This window comes from Cervus canadensis, chromosome 14, assembly GCF_019320065.1.
Source record: "Cervus canadensis isolate Bull #8, Minnesota chromosome 14, ASM1932006v1, whole genome shotgun sequence".
In the NCBI taxonomy this organism is placed as follows: Eukaryota; Metazoa; Chordata; class Mammalia; order Artiodactyla; family Cervidae; genus Cervus; species Cervus canadensis.
This window is the reverse complement of record NC_057399.1, coordinates 46,078,722-46,092,456: the sequence shown is the minus strand read 5'-3', so window position 1 is coordinate 46,092,456 and position 13,735 is coordinate 46,078,722. Positions and strand designations below refer to the sequence as shown.

Here is a 13,735-nt window from a genome sequence, read left to right as displayed (position 1 = left end):
GGTCTGGTGATGAAGCCCAGACACGAAAAACACCTGGTTTCTAGAACAGTTATTATCCCAGCATGAGGCATGATCGCAGCTGCACGCCGCTCTTACTGACTGTAAGTCTTGGGGATTTACAGCAGGTGCCACGAGGCGAATATTCGCTTGTGCTTTTCAGCCCTTCTTGATATTGAGTGGTTTCTTGCAGCCCTTTGGTAGTTCTCTCACAGAGGATCTGCCTTTAGTCTGGATAGACCTGAGATCAATTTATGAGCAAAAGGTTTGTGCTTCAAGCCTTGTTTCCTCTTAGGCCTGTCACCATGTTAGACACTTGGGCCCCATTTTTGGACATTGTTTTGTTAGCTAAGTGCGATCCCTGAAGATGAGCAAAGTGAATAGCCTCAGAAAAAAGAGGTGAGTCTTTACAATGGTGTTAGACCTTTATTCTAAAGGGAGTGAGGCTGTGGGTAGGGGGAGATAGAGGTGCAAGGGGGTGGGTGAAATTGGGTTCACGTGATGAATTTGGCTGCCGCGAAAAGGGTAGGAAGTGGCATGGATTCCTTTGTTTACTGACAAGACTCCTTAGTAAGTGGAAGAGTAAAGAGAAAGAGCTAAAAGGGAGAGATCTTGTTGTTTACTTACTTTTGATAGCACTGGGGCTTTGTTGCTATGTGCGGGCTTTCTCTAGTTGCAGGGACCAGGGGCTACTCTCGTTGTGACGCGTGGGCTTCTCATTGCGGCAGCTTCTCTTGCTGTGGCGCACAGGCTCTAGGCACATGGGTTCAGTGGTCGTGGCACCTGGGCCTAGTTGTTCCGCGGCATGTGGGATCTTCCCGGACCAGGGATCTAACCCATGTCCCCTGCACTAGCAGGTAGATTCTTATCCATTGTGCCACTAGGGAAGTCCAGGGAAGGGCTTTTGGAATCTGTTCCAAAGAGCCAGGAGAGAAGCAATAAAGTTGGTAGTAGGCTTGTGTCTACCAATTGAATATTACGCACTTCCTGTTCAAATACTTATTTCTGTACTCAGAGCTGTCCCAGTGGGGATACACTTTCTCACCTCTATAGACAAAAGATACACCCATTTGAATGCAAAGTTCCAAAGAATAGCGAGGAGAGATAAGAAAGCCTTCTTCAGTGATCAGTGCAAAGAAATAGAGGAAAACAATAGAATGGGAAAGACTAGAGATCTCTTCAAGAAAATTTAGAGATACCAAGGGAACATTTCATGCAAAGATGGGCACAATAAAGGACAGAAATGGTTTGGACCTAACAGAAGCAGAAGATATTAAGAACAGGTGGCAAGAATACACAGAAGAACTATGCAAAAAAGATCTTTATGATGACCCAGATAAGCATGATGGTGTGATCACTTACCTAGGGCCAGACGCCTGGAATGTGAAGTCAAATGGGCCTTAGGAAGCATCACTATGAACAAAGCTAGTGGAGGTGATGGAATTCCAGTTGAGCTATTTGAAATCCTAAAAGATGATGCTGTGAAAGTGCTGCACTCAATATGCCAGCAAATTTGGAAAACTCAGCAGTGGCCCCAGGACTGGAAAAGGTCAGTTTTCATTCCAATCCCAAAGAAGGGCAATGCCAGATAATGTTCAAACTACTGCACAATTGAACTCATTTCACAAGCTAGCAAAGTAATGCTCAAAATCCTCCAAGCCAGGCTTCAACAGTATGTGAACCGTGAACTTCCAGATGTTCAAGTAGGATTTAGAAAAGGCAGAGAAACCAGAGATCAAATTGCCAGCATCTGTTGGATCATAGAATAAGCAAGAGAGTTCCAGAAAAATCTCTATTTATGTTTTATTGACTATACCAAAGCCTTTGACTGTGTGGATCACCACAAACTGTGGAAAATTCTGAAAGAGATGGGAATACCACCTAACCTGCCTCCTGAGAAATCTGTATGCAGGTCAGGAAACAACAGTTAGAACTGGACATGGAACAACAGACTTGTTCAAAATTGAAAAAGTAGTACATCAGGGCTGTATACTGTCACCCTGCTTATTTAACTTACATGCAGAGTACATCATGCGAAATGCCAGGCTGGATGAAGCACAAGCTGGAATCAAGATTGCCAGGAGAAATATCAATAACCTCAGATATGCAGATGATACCATCCTTATGGCAGAAAGTGAAGAAGAACTGAAGAGCTTCTTGATGAAAGTGAAAGAGGAGAGTGAAAAAGCTGGCTTAAAACTCAACATTCAAAAAATGAAGATCATGGCATCCAGTCCCATCACTGCATGGCAAATAGATGGGGAAACGATGAAAACAGTGACAGATTTTATTTTCTTGGGCTCCGAAATCACTGCAGATGATGACTGCAGCCAATTAAAAGACTCTTACTCCTTGGAAGAAAGGTTATGACCAACCTAGACAGCATATTAAAAGGCAGAGACATTACTTTACTGTCAAAGGTCCATCTAGTCAAAGCTATGGTTTTTCCAGTAGTCATGTATGGATGTGACAGTTGGACTATAAAGAAAGCTAAGCACTGAAGAATTGATGGTTTTGAACAGGTGTTGGAGAAGACTCTTGAGAGTCTCTTGGACTGCAGTCCAGCCAGTCAATCCTAGAGGAAATCAGTCCTGAATATTCATTGGAAGGACTGACGCTGAAGCTGAAACTCCAATACTTTGGCCATCTGATGCGAAGAACTGACTCATTGGAAAAGACCCTGATGCTGGGAAAAATTGAAGGCAGGAGGAGAAGAGGATGACAGAGGATGAGATGGTCAGATGGCATCACCAACTCGATGGACATGAAGCCCAAGAATACTGCAGTGGGTAGCCTATCTCTTCTCCAGCAGATCTTCCCAACCTGGGAATCGAACCGGGGTGTCCCGCATTGCTGGCAAATTTCTTTACCAACTGAGATATCAGGGTATCTTTGTTTAAATTTGGGGACATTTTGGCCTTTAAGTATTTTTTCTGTCCCTGAGGCTTTGTTCATTTCTTTCACCCAGTCTTGTTTCCTCTCCGTCCTTCAGACTGGACAGCTTATATTCATCTGTTTTCAGGTTTGCTAAGTCTGTCTTTATTCCTGTCTCCATTCTGCTGTTACCTATCCAGTGAGTGTTTCATTTTAGATATTATGTTTTTTAGTTTTAGAATTTACATGTAGTTATTTTTATATATAGTTTCTATTCTTCTTCTGTGATTTCCTTTTTTTAATTTATTGTGACCTTGTTTTCCATTTTGTAAGTAAGCATAGCTAAAATAGCTACTTTATAACCTTTCTCTTCTAATTGCAGAATTTGGGACTGCTTGGGGCTGGTCTTCATGATTATCTTCTCTTTTTCCCCCTTGATAATGGGTCACATTTTCTGTATGTATGTCAAGAAATTTGGATTGATCCTGTGCATTGTTAATATTATGTTGTGGAAACTCTAGATTTTATTACATTCCTCTGAAGAATGTGGTTTTAAAGCAGACAGTAGGTGGCTCAGCGGTAAAGAATTTGTCAGCAATGCAGGAGACCACCTGTAATTCAGGAGAGTTAGGTTTGATCCTCGGGTTGAGGAGATACCCTGGAGGAAGAAATGGCAACCCACTCCAGTATTCTTGCCTGGCAAATCCCATGGACAGAGGAGGCTGGCGGGCTACAGCCCATGGAGTTGCAAGAGTCAGACACAGCTTAGTGACTAAACGACCACCACCACAAATTGATTGGACTCAAAATGCAAACTTGTGTTTTGTGTGGCAATTTTCACCTCAGTTCACTTATCTTTAGCACAGTTGCTTGAAGTCTGTCCCACGCAGGCAATGTCAGCCAGAGATAAGGGCCCAGTTTATAAACAGAATTTAAGCCTTACTGTTTCCGGTCTCCCCTCTTCAGGATTCCTTTCTCACTTCCCAGCATTTGTGGTGGCTTCAAATTTTGCCTTCTGGTTTTTCAGTCAAGAAGATGTGCCCTACATGGCACAGACTGGAGCCTGCCTACAGACTGGAAATGTTGGAAAAAGAAGGAAAGTTGATGCGTAGGCTCATCCGGTATCATTCCCTTCTTCCACCTGATGCTTCTGCTCTAGAATCTTCCTGTTTTGGTTGCCCTTTAGTGCTCACAGGTAGTTGATTTTTATATTTTGTCCAGAGTTTATGTGAGGCAATGACAGATGTTACCCTCAGCTTTGGTTGGGTTTGAGGAGATGAGTGAGTAGAGGAGTAGATAGGTACAGCCATATCGGTGGGTTCCACATCTGTGCATTAAAAATATTTTTAAAAATTCCACAAAGTTCCCTAAAGCTAAATTTGAATTTTCCATGCACTAGAAACTACATAATGTTGGGTATTATAAGTAATCTAGAGGTGATACAAAGTATACAAGAAGATGTACATAGATTATATGCAAATACTACACCCTTTTATACAAGGAACTTGAGTATCCACAGATTTTGGTATCCATGGGCTGGGGGTGATCCTCCACGAATAATGGATACCAAGGAATCTCTGTACTAGAGGCATATTCTTGGAATCCGGTCTGTTGTAGCAAAGATAACGTGGGCTTAGTGTGTCTTTACCAGGGTAAGGGCACGAATCAAGCCCTGTGACCCAGCCTAGGGATCTTTCTCAGTGGGCTGGAATGGCCTACCCGATCTGCCTGTGGAGACATTATGTTTTCCTCAGAGGGCTCCTGTATGCCAGGAGTTTCAGAATTACATGCAGAAATAATGAAATCAAATTACTTGACAAAGAACAAAACCCCATAGAAGCAATTAAGAGGTCAAATGATGAGGAGAGGTATCAAAGGAGTCGAGGGAGAGATTACTACAAAATTGAAGGAGAGAATGGATGCCATGGAGATGCTGCATAAGGATAAGTTCAGTTCAGTCACTCAGTATCATCCAACTCTCTGTGACCCCATGGACTGCAGCACTCCAGAATTTCCTGTCCATCACCAACCCCTGGAGCTTGCTCAAACTCATGTCCATTGAGTCGGTGATGCCATCCAACCATGTCATCCTCTGTCATCCCCTTCTCCTCCTGCCTTCAGTCTTTCCCAGCATCAGGGTCTTTTCTAATGAGTCAGTTCTTTGCATCAGGTGGCCAGAGTATCTGGTGGCATAAGGATAAAGGCCTGGAGAAATAAGGTGGGGCTTTGAAGGCCCTGACTCAAGCAAGGAGTGAGTAGGATGAGATTTGATGGGTGGAGCCTGAGTAGGGTGTGAGGAAGGCAAGCCTGTATTTGTAGACAGCCCCTTCTCTAGAGGCTTAAACTAAACAAAACTGGAAAAATGCTAGACCAGCCAGGTATGACTTAAATCCCATATGAATTCACAGTAGAGGTAACAAATAGATTCAAGGGACTAGATCTAGATAACAGTATGCCTGAAGAACCATGGACAGAGGTCCATAATATTGTACAGGAGGTGGTGAACAAAACTATCCCAAAGGAAGAGAAAAGCTAGAAGGCAAAGTGGTTATCTGAGGAGGCTTTACACATAGCAGAAGAATGAAGAGAAGTGAAAAGCAAGGGAGAGAGGGAAAGGTACACCCAATTAAATGCATAGTTTCAAAGAAGAGCTAGAAGAGACAAGAAGGCCTTCTTCAACGAACAGTGTTTAATAACAGAAGAAAGCAACAAAAGGGGAAAGACTAGAGCTCTCTTCAGGAGAATTGGAAACATCGAGGGAGCATTCAGCCCAAAGATGGGCACAATAAAGAGTGAAAATGGTAGAGACCTAGTAGATGCTGAAGAGATCAAGAAGAGAAGGAGAGAATACATGGAAGAGCTACACAGAAAAGATCTTAATGAACCGGATTACTGCAATGGTGTGGTCAGTCAGAGCCAGAGTTTCTGGAGTATGAAGTCAAGTGGGCCTTAAGAAGCCCTGCTGTCAGTAAAGTTAGTGGATGCAATGAAATTCCAGCAGAGCTATTCAAATCCCTAAAGGAGGATATCATCAAGGTTTTGCATTCATTATGTCAGCAAATCTGGAAGACCCAGGAGTGGCCACAGGGCTGGAAAAGGTCAATCCTCCTTCCACTTCCCAAGAAGGGTAGTACCAAAGAATGTACTAACCATTGGACAATTGCACTCATTTCCCAGGCTAGTAAGGTCATGCTTAAAATCTTGCATGCTAGGCTTCAGCATGATGTGAACCAAGAGCTTCCAGATGTCCAAGATGGGTTTAGAAAAGATAGAGGAACTAGAGATCAAATTGCCAGCATTTTCTGGATTATAGAAAAAGCAAGGAAATTTTAGAAAATCATCTATCTCTGTTTCATCAACTACACTATAGCCTTTGACTGTGTGGATCATGGCAAACTGTGGAAAGCTCTTAAAGAGATGGGAATTCCAGACCATCTTACCTGTCTCCTGAGAAACCTGTATGTGGGTGAAGAACCAACAGTTAGAACCTGGTATGGAACAACTGATTGGTTCAAGATCAAGAAAGGAGTATGAAAGGGCTGTCTGCTGTCACCCTGTTTGTTTAACTTATATGCTGAGCACAATATGAGAAATGCTGGGCAGGATGAGTTACAAGCTGGAATCAAGATAAGTGGGAGAAACATCAACAACCTCGGATATGTGGATGATACCACTCTAATGGCAGAAAGCAAAGAGGAACTAAAGAGCCTCTTGAGGGTGAAGGAGGAGAGTGAAAGAGCCAACTTAAGACTAAGAATTAAAAAACGAAGATCATGGCATCTGACCCCATTACTGGATGGCAAATTGAAGGGGAAAAGGTAGAAGTAGTGACCAATTTCCTATTCTTGGGCTCCAAAATCCCTGCAAATGGTGTCTGTAGCCATGAAATCAGAAGATGATTGCTTCTTGGCAGAAAAGTGATGACAAACCTAGATAGTGTGTTGAAAAGCAGAGACATTACGCTGCTGACAAAGATCCATATAGTCAAGGCTATGATCTTCCCAGTAGTCACACATGGTTGTGAGAGCTGAACCGTAAAGAAGGCAGAACACCAAAGAATTGATGCTTTTGAACTTGGTGCTGGAGAAGACTCTTTTTTTTTTTTTTTTAATTTTTTAAAATTTTATTTATTTTATTTTATTTTTTTTAATTTTTTTTTTTTTTATTAGTTGGAGGCTAATTACTTCACATTTCAGTGGGTTTTGTCATACATTGATATGAATCAGCCATAGATTTACACGTATTCCCCATCCCGGTCCCCCCTCCCACCTCCCTCTCCACCAAGTCCCTTAGACCACTAGGAGATCAAACCAGTCAGTCTTAAGGGAGATCAACCCTGAATACTCATGGGAGGACTGATGCCAAAACTCCAGTATTTTGGTCATCTGATGCAAACAGACGACTCATTAGAAAAGTCCCTGATGCTGGGAAAGATTGAGGGCAGAAGGAGAAGAGGGCATCAGAGGGTGAGATAGCTGGAAGGCATCACCGATGCAATGAACATGAACTTGGGCAAACTCCAGGAGATGGTGAGGGACAGGGAGGCCTGGCTGCCTCTCTAGGGTCACAAAGAGTTGGACACGACTAGGCGACTGAACAACATTTCTCTAGAGGGGTCTTCCCTGGTGACTCAGCAATAAAGAATCTGCCTGCTAATGCAGGAGACATGGACTCAATCTTTGATTGGAAAAAACCTCACATGCCTTGGAACATAACCTGCAGTTATGTTGTGGTTAGTAATAGGTTTCAGTAAATGTTCCGAACATAAAAACATAATGAGGAAACATATAAATTCTAATTCAATTCACTCTAAAGCCACAGTAAATATTTTTGGGTGGAGGATAAATGAATTAAACTTTAAGCTTCTTTCCTCTCTTCAGAGGTAGATCACTGCCCCCCTCCCCAAGATGATTTGTCTTGGTTATAACTAATCAGTAAATTCAATCCATAGATGTTCTTTCACAAACTAACTTGAATTTTGCATTGGGGTTGCTAAAGATTGGACAGGATTTAGCAACTAACCAACAATGATAACTTTCTAGAGGAGAGATGCGGAGTGGACTGCAGTGAGGGTTGTTGTTTGCTGTTTTTCTTTGAAAATGGGGAAGACTGAAGCATGTTTAAATACTGACAGAAAGCAGCCAGTAAGAGGAAAAGGTGAAAACACTGATCCTTGAGGAAGAGGGAGGAGATTTAGGGCAGGGTGTGAGGATTGCTTTTGGGCCAAGAGGAGGAGCTGTTTTTTCCCCTGAATGGAAGTATAGTTGATGTATACTATTATATAGGTTATGAGTGTGCTATGTAGTGATTCACAACTTTAAAAAAATTATATATTTATTTGGCTGCACTGTCTTCATTGCTGTGTGGGGCTTTTCTCTAGTTGTGGTGAATGGGGTCCACTCTGTAGTTGTGGTGTGTGGCTTTCTTATTGAGTGGCTTCTCTTGTTGCAGAGCACAAGCTCTAGAGTGAGGACCCAGTAGTTGTGGCACAGAGGCTTCGTTGCTCTGAGGCATGTGAGATCTTCCAGGACCAGGGACAGAACCTGTGTCCCCTGCAGCGAAGGGCAGATTCTTAACCCCTGGACCACCAGGGAAGTGTGATTCACAACTTTTAAAGGTTATACTTCATTATAGCTATTGTAAAATATTAGCTTTACTATTTTGTACAGTATATCCTTGTAGATTTCTATGCATAATAGTTTATGCCTCTTAATCCCCTATTTTTTATTTATAATGTAATCCCCTACTTTTTATTTACATTGCTCCTCCCTCCTCCTCGCCACTGGTAATCATTGGTTTGAGTCTGCTGCTTTTTTGTTATGTTCACTAGTTTGTATTTTTTAGATTCTACATGTACGTGATATCACACAGTATTTCTCTTTTTCTGTTTTATTTCTCTTAGAATAATAGCCTCCAAGTCTGTCCATGTTGTTGCAAATGGCAAAACTTTTATTATTTTTTATGTTTGAGTAGTATTCCATTGTGTGTGTGTGTGTATCAGAAAAGGTGTGGTGTACGCACACCACACAATTTCTGTTCATTAGTTAATGAACACTTCGGTTGCTTCCATATCTTGCCAGTTGTGTAAGTGGTGCTGCAATGAACCTAGAAGTGCATGTATCATTTTGAATTAGGGTTTTTGTTTCTTTCAGATATATACCCAGGAGTGGATTTGCTGGGTCATATGGTAGTTCTGTTTTTAGCTTTTTGAGAAGCCTATATACTGTTTTCCACAGTGGCTGCACCAATTTGCATTCCTACCAACAGTGTAGGAGAGCTCGCTTTTATCTACTTCTTCTCCAACATTTGTTATCTGTGTTCTTTTTGATAATAGTCATTTTGACGTGATATCTCATTGTGGTTTTTATTTGTGTTTTCCTGATCATTAGCAATGTTGAGCATATTTCTCTGTGCCCATTGGCCATCTGCATGTCTTCTTTGGAAAAATTTTGACTGTTCAGCTCTTCTGTTTTATAATCAATTTTTTTATGTTGTATGAGTTGTTTATATATGTTGGATATTAACTCCTTACTGCTCATATTGTTTGCAAATATTATCTCCCATATTGTAGGTTGTCTTTTCATTTCATTGTACTGTATAAAAGCTTTCAACTTTATTTAGGTCCCATTTGTTTATTTCTGTTTTTATTTCCTTTGCTTTAGGAGAGATTGAAAACAGATTGAAAAAAACTATTGGTATGATTTATGTCAGAGTATTCTGTTTTCTTCTAGGATGTTACGGTTTCTGGTCTTACATTTAGGTCTTTAATCCATTTTGAGTTTATTTTTGTATTATTGTTAGAGAATGTTCTAACTTCATTCTTTTATATGTGTGTGTCCAGTTTTCCCAGTACCACTTACTGAAGAGACTGTCTTTTCTTCATTGTATATATCCTGGGTTCCTTTGTTGTAGATTAATTGATCATAAGTGCCTGGGTTAATTTCTGGGCAGGAGCTCTTAAAATTATTTCTGCTTATTAATATGATTGGGCATACTAACAAATTCTGAAGTTTGCCCAGCTAAACATTAAAAATAGGGACTTCTTGGCAGTCCAGTGGTTAAGACTCTACTTTTCCAACGCGGGGGCTACAGGTTTGATCCCTGGTTGGGATCCCACATGCCAAGTGGGATGGCCAGATTAAAAAAAAATTCTCTAGCATGCCAAAGTTATACAAATATTAAGCATTTTTTAAAAATTAAAAATAGATTGAACCAAGTATTGTGTAGCCCCTTTATCATAATGAAAATATCCTTTTCCCTCTTCCAGGCTCATGACCCTGGTTAGCTGTTACGTTATAGCTTCTTTCCTTTTGCCAGACTCTTGTCAAATGCCTTCCTTTAACTTTGCCTAATGATGGGAAGTCAAATTGTTTTGGCTTCCCAGCAGGTTCTCTTTAACCTTTACTTCAGAGTTTAACTCAGGACTTTCCATACCAGATAACTTTTATGACTATGCACCTAAAAGAAACTTGGCATCTTTGACCATTTTTTTTCTTGGTTCAGAGTCAAAATGGGCACAGGAGCTAGGATATGTACCCCAGGAAGAGAAGGGAGTTTTATTAAAAAAACAACCTACTAAATTTGAGCAATTTCTGGGAAGGATAAAATAGTTTTCTTTTACGTGAACTTAAGGGCTGTAAGATTATGAGAGGTTGGGGACCTGTAGTTATGTTGTGGTTAACGATAGATTTCAGTAAATGTTCTGAACATAAAAAACATAATGAGGAAACATATAAATTCTGATTCAATTCATTCTTAAGCCATGATAAATAATTTTGGGTGGAGGATAAATGAATTAAAATTTAAACTACTTTCCTCTCTTCAGAGGTAGATCACTGCTCCCCTCCCCAAGATCATTTGTCTTGGTTATAACTGATCAGTAAATTCAATCCATTGATGTTCTTTCATAAACTGTCTTGAATTTTGTGTTGGAGAGGAAGATTCGGTTAAGAATTTCGTTCCTTGAACATGGTAAATGAGGATTTTGCCACATCACCTTTTGCTATTGAGAAACCAATTTCAGGAAAAGTCCATGAATTGGTAAGGTTAGTTGTAGGCAGTCATCTGTGCTTTTCTGTTTAAAAATTTTTTGTTTTTGGCTGTGTTGGGTCCTCGTTGCCATGCACAGGCTTTCTCTTGTTGCAGAGCATCAGCTCTGGAAAGCAAGGGCTTCAGTTAGTTGTGGTGCATGGGCTTAGTTGCTGAGGCCAGTTGCTGAGGGCTTAGTTCCTGGACCAGGGATTGAACCTGTACCCTCTCTGTCGTCCCGTGGACTCTTATCCACCGCGCCACCAGGGAAATCCTGTTTGTTTTTTTTTTTTATCTTTGTAGCAGCAGGAAATGGGGGCATTAAGCACATTTTAGTTATCATAGAGCCTGGCCGCCCTTGTAGGAAGGTTTTCACAGCATCTCTGAGGGGAAGTTGGTTCCCTCAGTAGAAGTAACAGCAGAAGAGAATGTCTCGTGTTCTGTGTGCAGGTTCCAGGGTGTGATGGGCCCATGACAGGAAGGCAGCCCTGGCTGCTCTGGGCCTGGGAGGGCTCTGCGGGGCAGTGTGGGCATTCGGCTTTGTTCCTCATCACCTGCCGCCTGGTATCTTCTGATACACATTCTTGGAAGTGAACAGGGCTGAACTCTTGGATAGCCATTAGTCAACACAGATTTGTATGGAGCTGTAGGGTCTCAGGCTGCCTCCAACCCGACTCCAGCCCCCTGGGGAGTGAGGAAAGCCACCTCCCCTTGGGAGCCCTCCTTGAGAACACAAACTCTCTGATGGAAGCCACTTTGCAGTTAACTGGTTATCAGCCAGTGTTTTCTGGGCCTTCCCATTTCTCTTGGCAGCCTAGAGGCCTGACTGTCCTAGTTCCCTGCTGCAGCTGGTTTAGCTTTGAACAGACATCAGTGTGAGGTACTTGCACACGTAGAAGGATAGGAGCGGGGAGCTGATCCCTGGGTTCTTATTCCGCCCATTCCCTCCATAAACCCTGACTTACACTGTCAGCAAACAGCTGCCTCAGGTCTTTTGGCTTCCTCTTGCTATTTGCCAACATGGGGCCCCTGGGGACAGAGCCCAGGCTGCAGGCCCGGTAAATGCTGCTGAGATGTATTTTTAAACCTACCCAGAGGGTGTTACAGGGAGTTCAACTGAAGCATCTCCTGTTTCCCCCTTGGAGCCCTAGGGAGACTAATTCTCCGGCTTCCTAACTCCTTCCTCCCCTCCCACCAAGCGCTTTCAGTCCCTGGTTTGGGTTTATTGACAACCATATGTATAATTCATGCAAGACAGGTTACAGTGGAGCGTGTTGCCTCTGCTAGTCAAGCATGGCTCAGTAACACTGCTCCAGATTTTGGCGGGGAAGTAGGTTTTTACTGGTGTTTGGGCCCAACGTCTTCCTGTCCGGAAGCCTTCCCCTTCCCTTGGTGAGGTCGTTTTGGAAGTGCCGTTAGGGAAAAGCCACCTTCCCCCTGTCCAGTTAGATAAATGAGTTTCAGGCAAGAACAGCCCGTTGTGTGAAGCAGAAGTTCTCGGAGGAAGGGGGGAAGGTATGCTGAAGAGAGTTTGCCCTGGGCAGCTGGTGGGCAGTGGGCACCCGGGCTGAGCCAGGGTACTTCGTGCTGGTGGCGATGCCGCAGTGTCTTGGTCTTTGTAGAACTGGGGTGCTTTGGGAAGAGAGTGTATAGTAAAAAGTGTCATGCTTTTTCTTTTCTTTCTTTTAAGTTGGGAGTATAAATTGCTTTACAATGTTGTATTTAGTTTCTACTGTACCACAAAGTGAATCAACTGTATGTATACATTTATCGCCTCCTTCTCGAGCTTCTGTCTGCCCATCCCACCTGTCTACCTCATCACAGAGCATTGAGCTGAGCTCATTGCTGTGACACCCCCAGCTTCTCACTCGCTATCTGTTTTACATGTGGGCTCCCCTGGTAGCTCAGAAGTTAAAGAATCCGCCTGCAGTGTAGGAGACCCAGGTTCAATCCCTGGGTTGGGAAGATCCCCTGGAGAAGGGAATGGCAACCCACGTCAGCATTCTTGCCTGGGAAATTCCATGGACAGAGGAGCCTGGCAGGCTACAGTTCACGGGGTTGCAAAGAGTCGAACATGACAGAGACTTACACACACACACACTATGTATAGGTCAGCACTGCTCTCCCAGTTCGTGCCCCCCCGCCTCCGCTTCTCTCTCTGCCCTGTGTCCACATATCTGCTTTCTAAGTTAGTGGACTTTATTCCTGCCCTGCAAATAGGTTCATCTGTACCATTTTTTCTAGATTCCATATATATGCACTTGTTTTTCATAAAATGTCTTCGTTTTTCTATTCCATTGTTTCCATATACCCTGAAATGATGGGATTGCTGATGCCAGAGAGCTGAGAAGTGAAAGGTTCATTGTCTGCATTTATTGGCCTTTTCTTCTGGGTTTTCTATGAAGTTAAATAGAGGAAGGAGATAAATCTTAGCATGAGCTATTGGGAGCACAGAGAAGGAGGTGGCGGGACCGGAAAAATAGAAGTCAGCTCCACAGTGAACAGGTTGGGGGAGGAAGGTGGAGACAGCAAGCACAGGAGAGGCCTTCTCAGTGGTCCTGGGTGGCGGCAGTGGGATGGGGGTGGGAATGAGGGGGAGGGGGGCGCGGCCAGGGAGGGAAGGCCGAGGCAGGTCCAGGAAGGTTTACATTCTGTGCTAGAAAGTTGGGCTTTATCTGGAAGATTTTAAAGCCAGGGAGTAAAAGGGTAAGATTTTGGGTTTAGAGAGTTGATTTTGGCTCTCCAGGATAGGAGAGTGGCAGGTGGTGGCAATCATGCAGGAAGCCCAGGTTATAGGTTATAACATGACCCACATGAGAAATGGCCAGGGTCTGAA

At 42.8% G+C, this 13,735-nt stretch overlaps 1 protein-coding gene across 1 annotated transcript in view; it reads left to right on the top strand.

The window, feature by feature from the left end:
- The window catches only part of SAXO1 (stabilizer of axonemal microtubules 1), a 108,256-nt gene that overhangs the window by 81,336 nt on the left and 13,185 nt on the right, over positions 1-13,735 (top strand). The window lies entirely within an intron of this gene.